The sequence below is a fragment of the Arachis hypogaea genome, chromosome 9 (assembly GCF_003086295.3).
Source record: "Arachis hypogaea cultivar Tifrunner chromosome 9, arahy.Tifrunner.gnm2.J5K5, whole genome shotgun sequence".
NCBI classification, from domain to species: domain Eukaryota; kingdom Viridiplantae; phylum Streptophyta; class Magnoliopsida; order Fabales; family Fabaceae; genus Arachis; species Arachis hypogaea.
This window is the reverse complement of record NC_092044.1, coordinates 17,199,985-17,210,620: the sequence shown is the minus strand read 5'-3', so window position 1 is coordinate 17,210,620 and position 10,636 is coordinate 17,199,985. Positions and strand designations below refer to the sequence as shown.

The window sequence follows — 10,636 nt, the reverse complement described above, 5'->3', positions numbered from 1 at the left end:
GACATAGAGGATTCCATATTTTCTTGTTCTCTTCTCTTTCATATGAGCAGGAGCAAAGATAAAAGCATTCTTGTTGAGGCTGACCCTGAACCTGAAAGGACCTTGAAGCGAAAGCTAAGAGAAGCTAAAGCACTACTCTCTGTAGAGGACCTAACAGAAATCTTCAAACAAGAAGAAGACATGGAAGCCGAAAACAACAACAATGCCAACAATGCAAGGAAGGTGCTGGGTGACTTTACTGCACCTACTCCCGACTTCTATGGGAGAAGCATCTCGATCCCTGCCATTGGAGCGAACAACTTTGAGCTTAAGTCTCAATTAGTTTCTCTAATGCAACAGAATTGCAAGTTTCATGGACTTCCATTGGAAGATCCTCATCAGTTCTTAGATGAATTCTTGCAAATCTGTGACACTGTCAAGACCAATGGGGTTGACCCTGAGGTCTACAGACTTATGCTATTCCCTTTTGCTGTAAGAGACAGAGCTAGGATTTGGTTGGATTCACAACCTAAAGAAAGCCTGAACTCTTGGAAAAAGCTAGTCAATGCCTTCTTGGCAAAGTTCTTTCCACCTCAAAAATTGAGTAAGCTTAGAGTGGAAGTCCAAACCTTCAGATAGAAGGAAGGTGAATCCCTCTATGAAGCTTGGGAAAGATACAAAAAATTGATCAGAAAGTGTCCTTCTGACATGCTTTCTGAAAGGAGCATCATAGGTATCTTCTATGATGATCTGTCTGAACTGTCCAAGATGTCATTGGATAGCTGGTGCACGAAATTGCAATCACACTTTTGCAATCCGCACAACTAACCAGCAAGTGCACTGGGTCGTCCAAGTAATACCTTACGTGAGTAAGGGTCGATCCCACGGAGATTATTGGTTTGAAGCAAGCTATGTTTATTTTATTATTCTTAGTCAGGATATCAATTGAAATTATCAGTAGGAATTATTAGAAAAATAAAAGAGCGTGAAATAAATAATTGTTACTTTAATAATGGAGAATATGTTGGAGTTTTAGAGATGCTTTGTCTTCTGAATTCCTGTAATGTAATATTCAACTCAATTCCAAAGTGCAAGGTTCCTTCCATGGTAAGCTGTATGTAGGGTGTCACTATTGCCAGTGGCTACCTCCCATCCTCTCAGTAAAAACGGTCCAGATGCTCTGTCACAGCACGGCTAATCAGCTATTGGTTCTCGATCATGTTGGAATAAGATCCATTGATCCTTTTGCATTGTCATCACGCCCAGCAATCGCGAGTTTGAAGCTTGTCACAGCCATTCAATCCTTGAATCCTACTCAAAATACCACAGACAAGGTTTAGATTTTCCGGATCCTCAAGAGTGGCCGCCATCAATTCTAGCTTATACCACGAAGATTCTGATTAAGGAATCTAAGAGAAGCTCATTCAATTTGATGTAGAACGGAGGTGGTTGTCAGGCACATGTTCATGAATTGAGGAAGGTGATGAGTGTCACGGATCATCACCTCCTTCATCATTAAGCGCGAATGAACATCTTAGATAGGAACACACACGTTTGGATGGAGAGATAGAAACAATTGCATTAATTCATCGAGACGCTGCAGAACTCCTCACCCCCAACAATGGAGTTTAGAGACTCATGCCATTAAAGTGTATGTAGTTCAGATCTGAAAATATCATGAGATACAAAATAAGTCTCTAAAAGTTGTTTAAATAGTAAACTAGTAACCTAGGTTTATAGAATATGAGTAAACTAAGATAATTAGTGTAGAAATCCACTTCTGGGGTCCACTTGGTGTGTGCTGGGGCTGAGACTTAAGCCTCTCACGTACTTGGGCTGTTTCTGGAGTTGAACGCCAGGTTGTAACGTGTTTTGGGCGTTGAACTCCAACTTGTAGCCTGTTTCTGGCGCTGGACGCTAGACTGCAGCATGGAACTGGCGTTGAACGCCAATTTACGTTGTCTATCTTTGCGCAAAGTATGGACTATTATATATTGCTAGAAAGCCCTGGATGTCTACTTTCTAACCCAATTGAGAGCGCGTCAATTGGACTTCTGTAGCTCCAAAAATTCTATTCCGAGTGCAGGGAGGTCAGGATCCAACAGCATCAGCAGTCCTTTTTCAGCCTAACTCAGATTTTTGCTCAGCTCTCTCAATTTCAGTCAGAAAATACCTGAAATCACAGAAAAACACACAAACTCATAGTAAAGTCCAGAAATATGATTTTTGCCTAAAAGCTAATAAAATTATATTAAAAACTAATTAAAACATGCTAAAATCTACATGAAAATACCCCCAAAAATCGTATAAAATATCCGCTCATCACAACACCAAACTTAAACTGTTGCTTGTCCCCAAGCAACTAGATGAATAAAAGAGGATAAAAAGAAATCAAGAAGCAATAATATCTCAGAGTTTTAAGTGAAGCTCAGATTCTAATTAGATGAGCGGGGCTAGTAGCTTTTTGCTTCCAAACAGTTTTGGCATCTCACTTTATCCTTTGAAATTCAGAATGATTGGCATCCATAGGAACTCAGAATTCAGATAGTATTATTGATTTTCTTAGTTAAGTATGTTGATTCTTGAACACAGCTACTTTTATGAGTCTTGGCCGTGGCTCTAAGCACTTTGTTTTCCAGTATTACCACCGGATACACAAATGCCACAGACACATGACTGGGTGAACCCTTTTCAGATTGTGACTCAGCTTTGCTAGAGTCCCCAGTTAGAGGTGTCCAGAGCTCTTAAGCACACTCTTTTTGCTTTGGATCACGACTTTAACCACTCAGTCTCAAGCTTTTCACTTGGGCCTTCATGACACAAGCACATGGTTAGGGACAGCTTGATTTAGCCGCTTAGGCCTGGATTTTATTTCCTTGGGCCCTCCTATCCATTGATGCTCAAAGCCTTGGATCCTTTTTACCCTTGCCTTTTGGTTTTAAGGGCTATTGGCTTTTTCTGCTTGCTTTTTCTTTTTCTTGCTTTCCTTTTTTTTTGCCACTTTTTTTTCGCAAGCTTGTTTTTCACTGCTTTTTCTTGCCTCAAAAATCAATTTCATGATTTTTCAGATCATCCATAACATTTCTTTTGTTCATCATTCTTTCAGGAGCCAACAATTTTAACATTCATAAAATTCAATATAAAAAATATGCACTGTTCAGGCATTCATTCAGAAGACAAAAAGTATTGCCACCACATATAAATAATTAGAATTTTCCTTATTAAGAACTCGAAAAAATATTGCCTCTTTATTCTAAAAATCTACTACTTTATTCATGTTTGGTGATGATGAGAAAAATAAATTATAGCTTAATTGGAGATAAAATCAAAATAGAGATACTAATTGCTACTACTAATATATAACTTCTAAGGTAAATTCATAATAAGAACAGTTATTACAGAGTTAAGACAAAGATTAGGACTCAACAACCTTTATTTTGGGAAGTGGGTGTTCCTCTAGTCTGTGGGATGCTTGATCCTTCAAGAGATAATTTCTGACGCTTCAGTTCCTTCAAGTCACATCCTTGTTCTTCCTGTTCCCTTAGGTGCCATGATCTTGATGAGTTTTAGCTCAGTGATCATGGCAAATCACACAAACTTAGAGGTTTGCTTGTCCTCAAGCAAAGAAAGGATAGGACAGAAATAGAGGGAGAGGCAATTTCGAAATTCAAAAGATATGATGAGTTTGAAAAAGATTTGAAAAAGAGTTGGATTGGAAAAAGATTTGTGTTTATGGATTAAGATATATTTGATATTTTTGAAAAAAGGATTTTAGAAATTAGTATTAAAATTTTTGGAATTGAAGGATGATATTTTGAAATATGTTTATGCAAGAAATCATGAATTGAAACATAAAAATTAGAAAATTTGTGAAGAAAAACGAATTTTACCTCCTCCCGACCATTCTGGCGTTAAACGCCCAAACTCTGCATGTTTTGGACGTTTAACGCCCAATTGCTGCTTCTCCTGGGCGTTCAACGCCCAGCTGTTGCTTCTTTCTGGCGTTGAACGCCAGGAAGTCCTTTGTCACTGGGCATTTTTCTGAACGCCCAGGACGTTGTCAATCTGGCGTTAAACGCCCAGAAGGTGCTTCTTTCTGGCGTTCAACGCCCAGAAGATGCTCCTTTCTGGCGTTTAACGCCCAGATGGCTACCCTTACTGGCGTTGAACGCCTAGTGGGTGCTTCTTTTGGGCGTTCAACGCCCAAAATGTTTCTTACTGACTTTTTCACGCCAGTGAGCTTCCAAATTCCCTTGTAACTTTGTGAATTCAAGCAATTGCTATTTTACCTTGAAGATACTTTGACATATACCTGTAAAAATTAATTAATTAACAAATAAACTTTGTAAATGGCTGGGTTGCCTCCCAGCAAGCGCTTCTTTATTGTCATTAGCCAGACTATTACTGAGCTTTAATCAAGCCTCAGTTTTGAGCATTCTTGCTCAAAATTGCCTTCAAGATAATGTTTGACTCTCTGTCCATTAACAATGAACTTTTTATTAGAATCATTATCCTGAAGCTCTACGTATCCATATGGTGATACGCTTGTGATCAAGTTGAAGAGATATGGTTCATCCCAAAGATAGTACTTTGCATCCGTGATCAACTTCTTTGATTGCTGCCTACTGTACTCTTTAGGTATGAACCTTACTGCCTTGTAGTTTGCAATGTCTGCAAACCATGGCACATCCTGGATAGCAAAGAGTTGCTCATCCGGAAAGGTTTCAGAGATCTCAGTAAGAGGGAGGGACGCCCCTTCTACTGGTTCTATTCGGGACAGGTGATCTGCTACCTAATTCTCTGTCCCTTTTCTGTCTCTTATTTCTATATCAAACTCTTGCAGAAGCAACACCCATCTTATGAGTCTGGGTTTTGAATCCTGCTTTGTGAGTAGATATTTAAGAGTAGCATGGTCAGTGTACACAATCACTTTTGATCCTACTAAATAGGATCTAAACTTGTCAATAGCGTAAACCACTGCAAGCAGCTCTTTTTATGTGGTTGTGTAATTCTTTTGTGCGTCATTTAAAACACGACTGGCATAGTAAATGACGTGCAGAAGCTTGTCATGTCTCTGTTCCAACACTGCACCAATGGCATGGTCACTGGCATCACACATTAATTCAAATGGTAATGTCCAGTCTGGTGCAGAGATGACTGGTGCTGTGACCAGCTTAGCTTTCAGAGTCTCAAACGCCCGCAGACACTCCTTATCAAAGATAAATAGCGTGTCAGCAGCTAGCAGATTACTTAGAGGTTTGGCAATTTTTGAAAAATCCTTTATAAACCTCCTATAGAATCCTGCATGCCCCAGAAAGCTTCTGATTGCCTTAACATTGGCTGGTGGTGGTAATTTTTCAATTACCTCTACCTTAGCTTGATCCACCTCTATTCCTCTGTTCGAGATTTTGTGCCCAAGGACAATTCCTTCAGCCACCATAAAGTGACATTTCTCCCAGTTTAAAACTAGGTTGGTCTCTTGGCATCTCTTTAGAACAAGTGCTAGATGGTCAAGACAGGAGCTGAATGAGTCTCCAAATACTGAAAAGTCAACCATGAAGACTTCCAGAAATTTTTCCACCATATCAGAGAAAATTGAGAGCATGCACCTTTGAAAGGTTGCAGGTGCATTGCACAAGCCAAATGGCATCCTTCTGTATGCAAATACTCCAGATGGGCATGTGAATGCCGTTTACTCTTGATCCTGGGGATCTACTGCAATTTGATTATAACCTGAATATCCATCCAGGAAGTAGTAGTATTCATGACCTGCTAGTCTTTCTAGCATCTGGTCTATGAATGGTAAAGGAAAATGATCCTTTCTGGTGGCTGTATTGAGCCTTCTATAATCAATACACATACGCCACCCTGTAACTGTTCTTGTAGGAACCAGTTCATTTTTTCATTATGAACCACTGTCATGCCACCCTTCTTAGGGACGACTTGGACAGGGCTTACCCAGGGGCTGTCAGAAATAGGATAAATAATCCCAGCCTCTAGTAATTTAGTGACCTCCTTCTGCACCACTTCCTTCATGGCTGGATTCAGCCGCCTTTGTGGTTGGACCACTGGCTTGGCGTCACCCTCCAATAGGATCTTGTGCATGCATCTGGCTGGGCTAATGCCCTTAAGATCACTAATGGACCACCCAAGAGCTATCTTGTGTGTCCTTAGCACTTGAATTAGTGCTTCCTCTTCCTGTGGCTCTAAGGTAGAGCTTATGATTACAGGAAAGGTATCACCTTCTCCTAGGAATGCATATTTCAGGGATGGTGGTAATGGTTTGATCTCGGATTTGGGAGGTTTCTCCTCTTCCTGAGGGATTTTCAGAGGTTCTATTATTCTCTCTGATTCCTCAAAATCAGGTTGAACATCTTTAAAGATGTCCTCTAGCTCTGATTCGAGACTCTCAGTCATATTGACCTCTCTTACCAGAGAGTCAATGATATCAACACTCATGCAGTCATCTGGGGTATCTGGATGTTGCATGGCTTTGGCAACATTCAATTTGAACCCCTCCTCATTGACTCTCAGGGTTACTTTCCCTTTTTGGATGTCAATGAGGGTTTGCCCAGTTGCTAGGAAAGGTCTTCCTAGAATGAGAGTTGCACTCTTGTGCTCCTCCATTTCCAGCACCACAAACTCAGTAGGAAAGGCAAATGGCCCAACCTTGACAATCATGTCTTCAATCATGCCTGATGGGTATTTAATGGAGCCATCAGTGGTGCGCGAAATTTTGAACAATACTTTTCACAACTCTCATAATCCCCGGTCATGAACCCCAAAAACTTGGTGTTCAATAGCATGGCATTACACAACTTCGCACAACTAACCAGCAAGTGCACTGGGTCGTCCAAGTAATAAACCTTACGCGAGTAAGGGTCGATCCCACGGAGATTGTTAGTATGAAGCAAGCTATGGTCATCTTGTAAATCTTAGTCAGGCAAACTCAAATGGATATGGTGATGAACGCATAAAAACATAAAGATAAAGATAGAGATACTTATGTAATTCATTGGTAGGAACTTCAGATAAACGCATGAAGATGCCTTCCCTTCCGTCTCTTTGCTTTCCTACTGTCTTCATCCAATCCTTCTTACTCCTTTCCATGGCAAGCTTATGTAGGGTTTCACCGTTGTCAATGGCTACCTCCCATCCTCTCAGTGAAAATGTTCCTATGCTCTGTCACAGCATGGTTAATCATCTGTCGGTTCTCGGTCAGGCCGGAATAGAATCCAGCGATTCTTTTGCGTCTGTCACTAACGCCCCGCCTGCTAGGAGTTTGAAGCACGTCACAGTCATTCAATCATTGAATCCTACTCAGAATACCACAGACAAGGTTAGACCTTCCGGATTCTCTTGAATGCCGCCATCAGTTCTAGCCTATACCACGAAGACTCTGATCTCACGGAATGGTTGGCTCGGTTGTCAGGCGAGCACTCGGTTGTCAGGTGATCAACCATGCATCGTGCAATCAGGAATCCAAGAGATATTCACCCAATCGAAGGTAGAACGGAGGTGGTTGTCAGTCACACGTTCATAGGTGAGAATGATGATGAGTGTCACGGATCATCACATTCATCAAGTTGAAGAACAAGTGATATCTTAGACAAAGAACAAGCGGAATTGAATGGAAGAACAATAGTAATTGCATTAATACTCGAGGTACAGCGGAGCTCCACACCTTAATCTATGGTGTGTAGAAGCTCCACCGTTGAAAATACATAAGAACAAGGTCTAGGCATGGCCGAATGGCCAGCCTCCCAATGATCTAAGAACTAGATGTCCAAAGATGATCTAGAGATCTAAAGTGATCAAAAGATTCTAATACAATAGTAAAAAGGTCCTACTTATAGAAAACTAGTAACCTAGGGTGTACAGAGATGAGTAAAAGACATAAAAATCCACTTCCGGGCCCACTTGGTGTGTGCTTGGGCTGAGCAATGAAGCATTTTTGTGTAGAGACTCTTCTTGGAGTTAAACGCCAGTTCTAGTGCCAGTTTGGGAGTTTAACTCCCATTTGGGTGCCAGTTCCAGCGTTTAACGCTGGAATTCCTGAGGGTGACTTTGAACACCGGTTTGGGCCATCAAATCTTGAGCAAAGTATAAACTATCATATATTGCTGGAAAGCCCAGGATGTCTACTTTCCAACGCCGTTGAGAGCGCGCCAATTGAGCTTCTGTAGCTCCAGAAAATCCACTTCAAGTGCAGGGAGGTCAGAATCCAACAGCATCTGCAGTCCTTTTTAGTCTCTGAATCAGATTTTTGCTCAGGTCCCTCAATTTCAGCCAGAAAATACCTGAAATCACAGAAAAACACACAAACTCATAGTAAAGTTTAGAAAAGTGAATTTTAACTAAAAACTAATAAAAATATACTAAAAACTAACTAAATCATACTAAACATACTAAAAACAATGCCAAAAAGCGTACAAATTATCCGCTCATCACAACACCAAACTTAAATTGTTGCTTGTCCTCAAGCAACTGAAAATCAAATAAGATAAAAAGAAGAGAATATGCAAAGAATCCCAAAAACATCTGTGAAGATCAGTATTAATTAAATGAGCGGGGCTTTTAGCTTTTTGCCTCTAAACAGTTTTGGCATCTCACTCTATCCTTTGAAATTCAGAATGATTGGCTTCTTTAGGAACTCAGAATCCAGATAGTGTTATTGATTCTCCTAGTAGAGTATGATGATTCTTGAACATAGCTACTTATTGAGTCTTGGCTGTGGCCCAAAGCACTCTGTCTTCCAGTATTACCACCGGACACATACATGCCACAGACACATAATTGGGTGAACCTTTTCAGATTGTGACTCAGCTTTGCTAGAGTCCCCAATTAGAGGTGTCCAGGGTTCTTAAGCACACTCTTTTTGCCTTGGATCACAACTTTATTATTATTTTTTTTTCTTCTTTTCCCTCTTTTTTTTCGAATTTTTTTTTTGAATAGAAATGCTTTTTCTTGCTTCAAGAATCATTTTAATGATTTTTCAGATCCTCGGTAACATGTCTCCTTTTTCATCATTCTTTCAAGAGCCAACATTCATGAACCACAAATTCAAAAGACATATGCACTGTTTAAGCATACATTCAGAAGACAAAAGTAATGCCACCACATCAAAATAATTAAACTGTTATAAAATTCAAAATTCATGCAATTCTTTTTCTTTTTCAATTAAGCACGTTTTTATTTAAGAGAGGTGATGGATTCATAGGACATTCATAACTTTAAGGCATAGACACTAAGACACTAATGATCACAAGACACAAACATGGATAAACATAAGCACAAAAAGTTCGAAAAACAGAAGAATAAAGAACAAGGAAATCAAGGAACGGGTCCACCTTAGTGATGGCGGCTCTTTCTTCCTCTTGAAGATCCTATGGAGTGCTTGAGCTCCTCAATGTCTCTTCCTTGTCTTTGTTGCTCCTTCCTCATGATTCTTTGTCTCTAATTTCATGGAGGATGATGGAGTGTTCTTGGTGCTCCACCCTTAATTGTCCCATGTTGGAACTCAATTCTCCTAGGGAGGTGTTCAGTTGCTCCCAATAGTTTTGTGGAGGAGAGTGCATCCCTTGAGGAATCTCAGGGATCTCATGATGAGTGGGGTCTCTTGTGTGCTCCATCTTTTTCTTAGTGATGGGTTTGTCCTCATCAATAGGGATGTCTCCCTCTATGTCAACTCCAACCGAATAACAGAGGTGACAAATGAGATGAGGAAAGGCTAACCTTGCCAAGGTAGAGGACTTGTCCGCCACCTTATAGAGTTCTTGGGCTATAACCTCATGAACTTCTATTTCTTCTCCAATCATGATGCTATGGATCATGATAGCCCGGTCTATGGTAACTTCGGATCGGTTGCTAGTGGGAATGATTGAGCGTTGTATAAACTCTAACCATCCTCTAGCCACGGGTTTGAGGTCATGCCTTCTCAATTGAACCGGCTTTCCTCTTGAGTCTCTCTTCCATTGGGCGCCCTCTTCACATATGACTGTGAGGACTTGGTCCAACCTTTGATCAAAGTTGACCCTTCTAGTGTAAGGATGTTCATCTCCTTGCATCATGGGCAAATTGAATGCCAACCTTACACTTTCCGGACTAAAATCCAAGTATTTCCCCCGAACCATAGTAAGATAATTCTTTGGATTCGGGTTCACACTTTGATCATGGTTCTTGGTGATCCATGCATTGGCATAGAACTCTTGAACCATCAAGATTCCGACTTGTTGAATGGGGTTGGTAAGGACTTCCCAACCTCTTCTTCGGATCTCATGTCGGATCTCCGGATATTCACCCTTTTTGAGTGAAAAAGGGACCTCGGGGATCACCTTCTTCAAGGCCACAACTTCATAGAAATGGTCTTGATGCACCCTTGAGATGAATCTTTCCATCTCCCATGACTCGGAGGTGGAAGCCTTTGCCTTCCCTTTCCTCTTTCTAGAGGTTTCTCCGGCCTTGGATGCCATAAATGGTTATGGAAAAACAAAAAGCAATGCTTTTACCACACCAAACTTAAAATGTTTGCTCGTCCTCGAGCAAAAGAAGAAAGAAGAGAGTAGAAGAAGAAGAAATGAGGAAGAAGGGAATGGCTATGTGTTCGGCCAAAGGGGAGAGAAATGATGTTTAGGTTGTGTGAAAAGGAAGGAGTGAA

General features: G+C 40.7%; 1 non-coding gene across 1 annotated transcript; it reads right to left on the bottom strand.

The window, feature by feature from the left end:
* Nucleotides 1–585: 585 nt before the first annotated feature.
* Nucleotides 586–693, bottom strand: LOC112713574 (small nucleolar RNA R71). The gene has a single exon (XR_003158545.1). It is a non-coding gene; the product is annotated as a small nucleolar RNA R71 (small nucleolar RNA).
* Nucleotides 694–10,636: the final 9,943 nt, after the last annotated feature.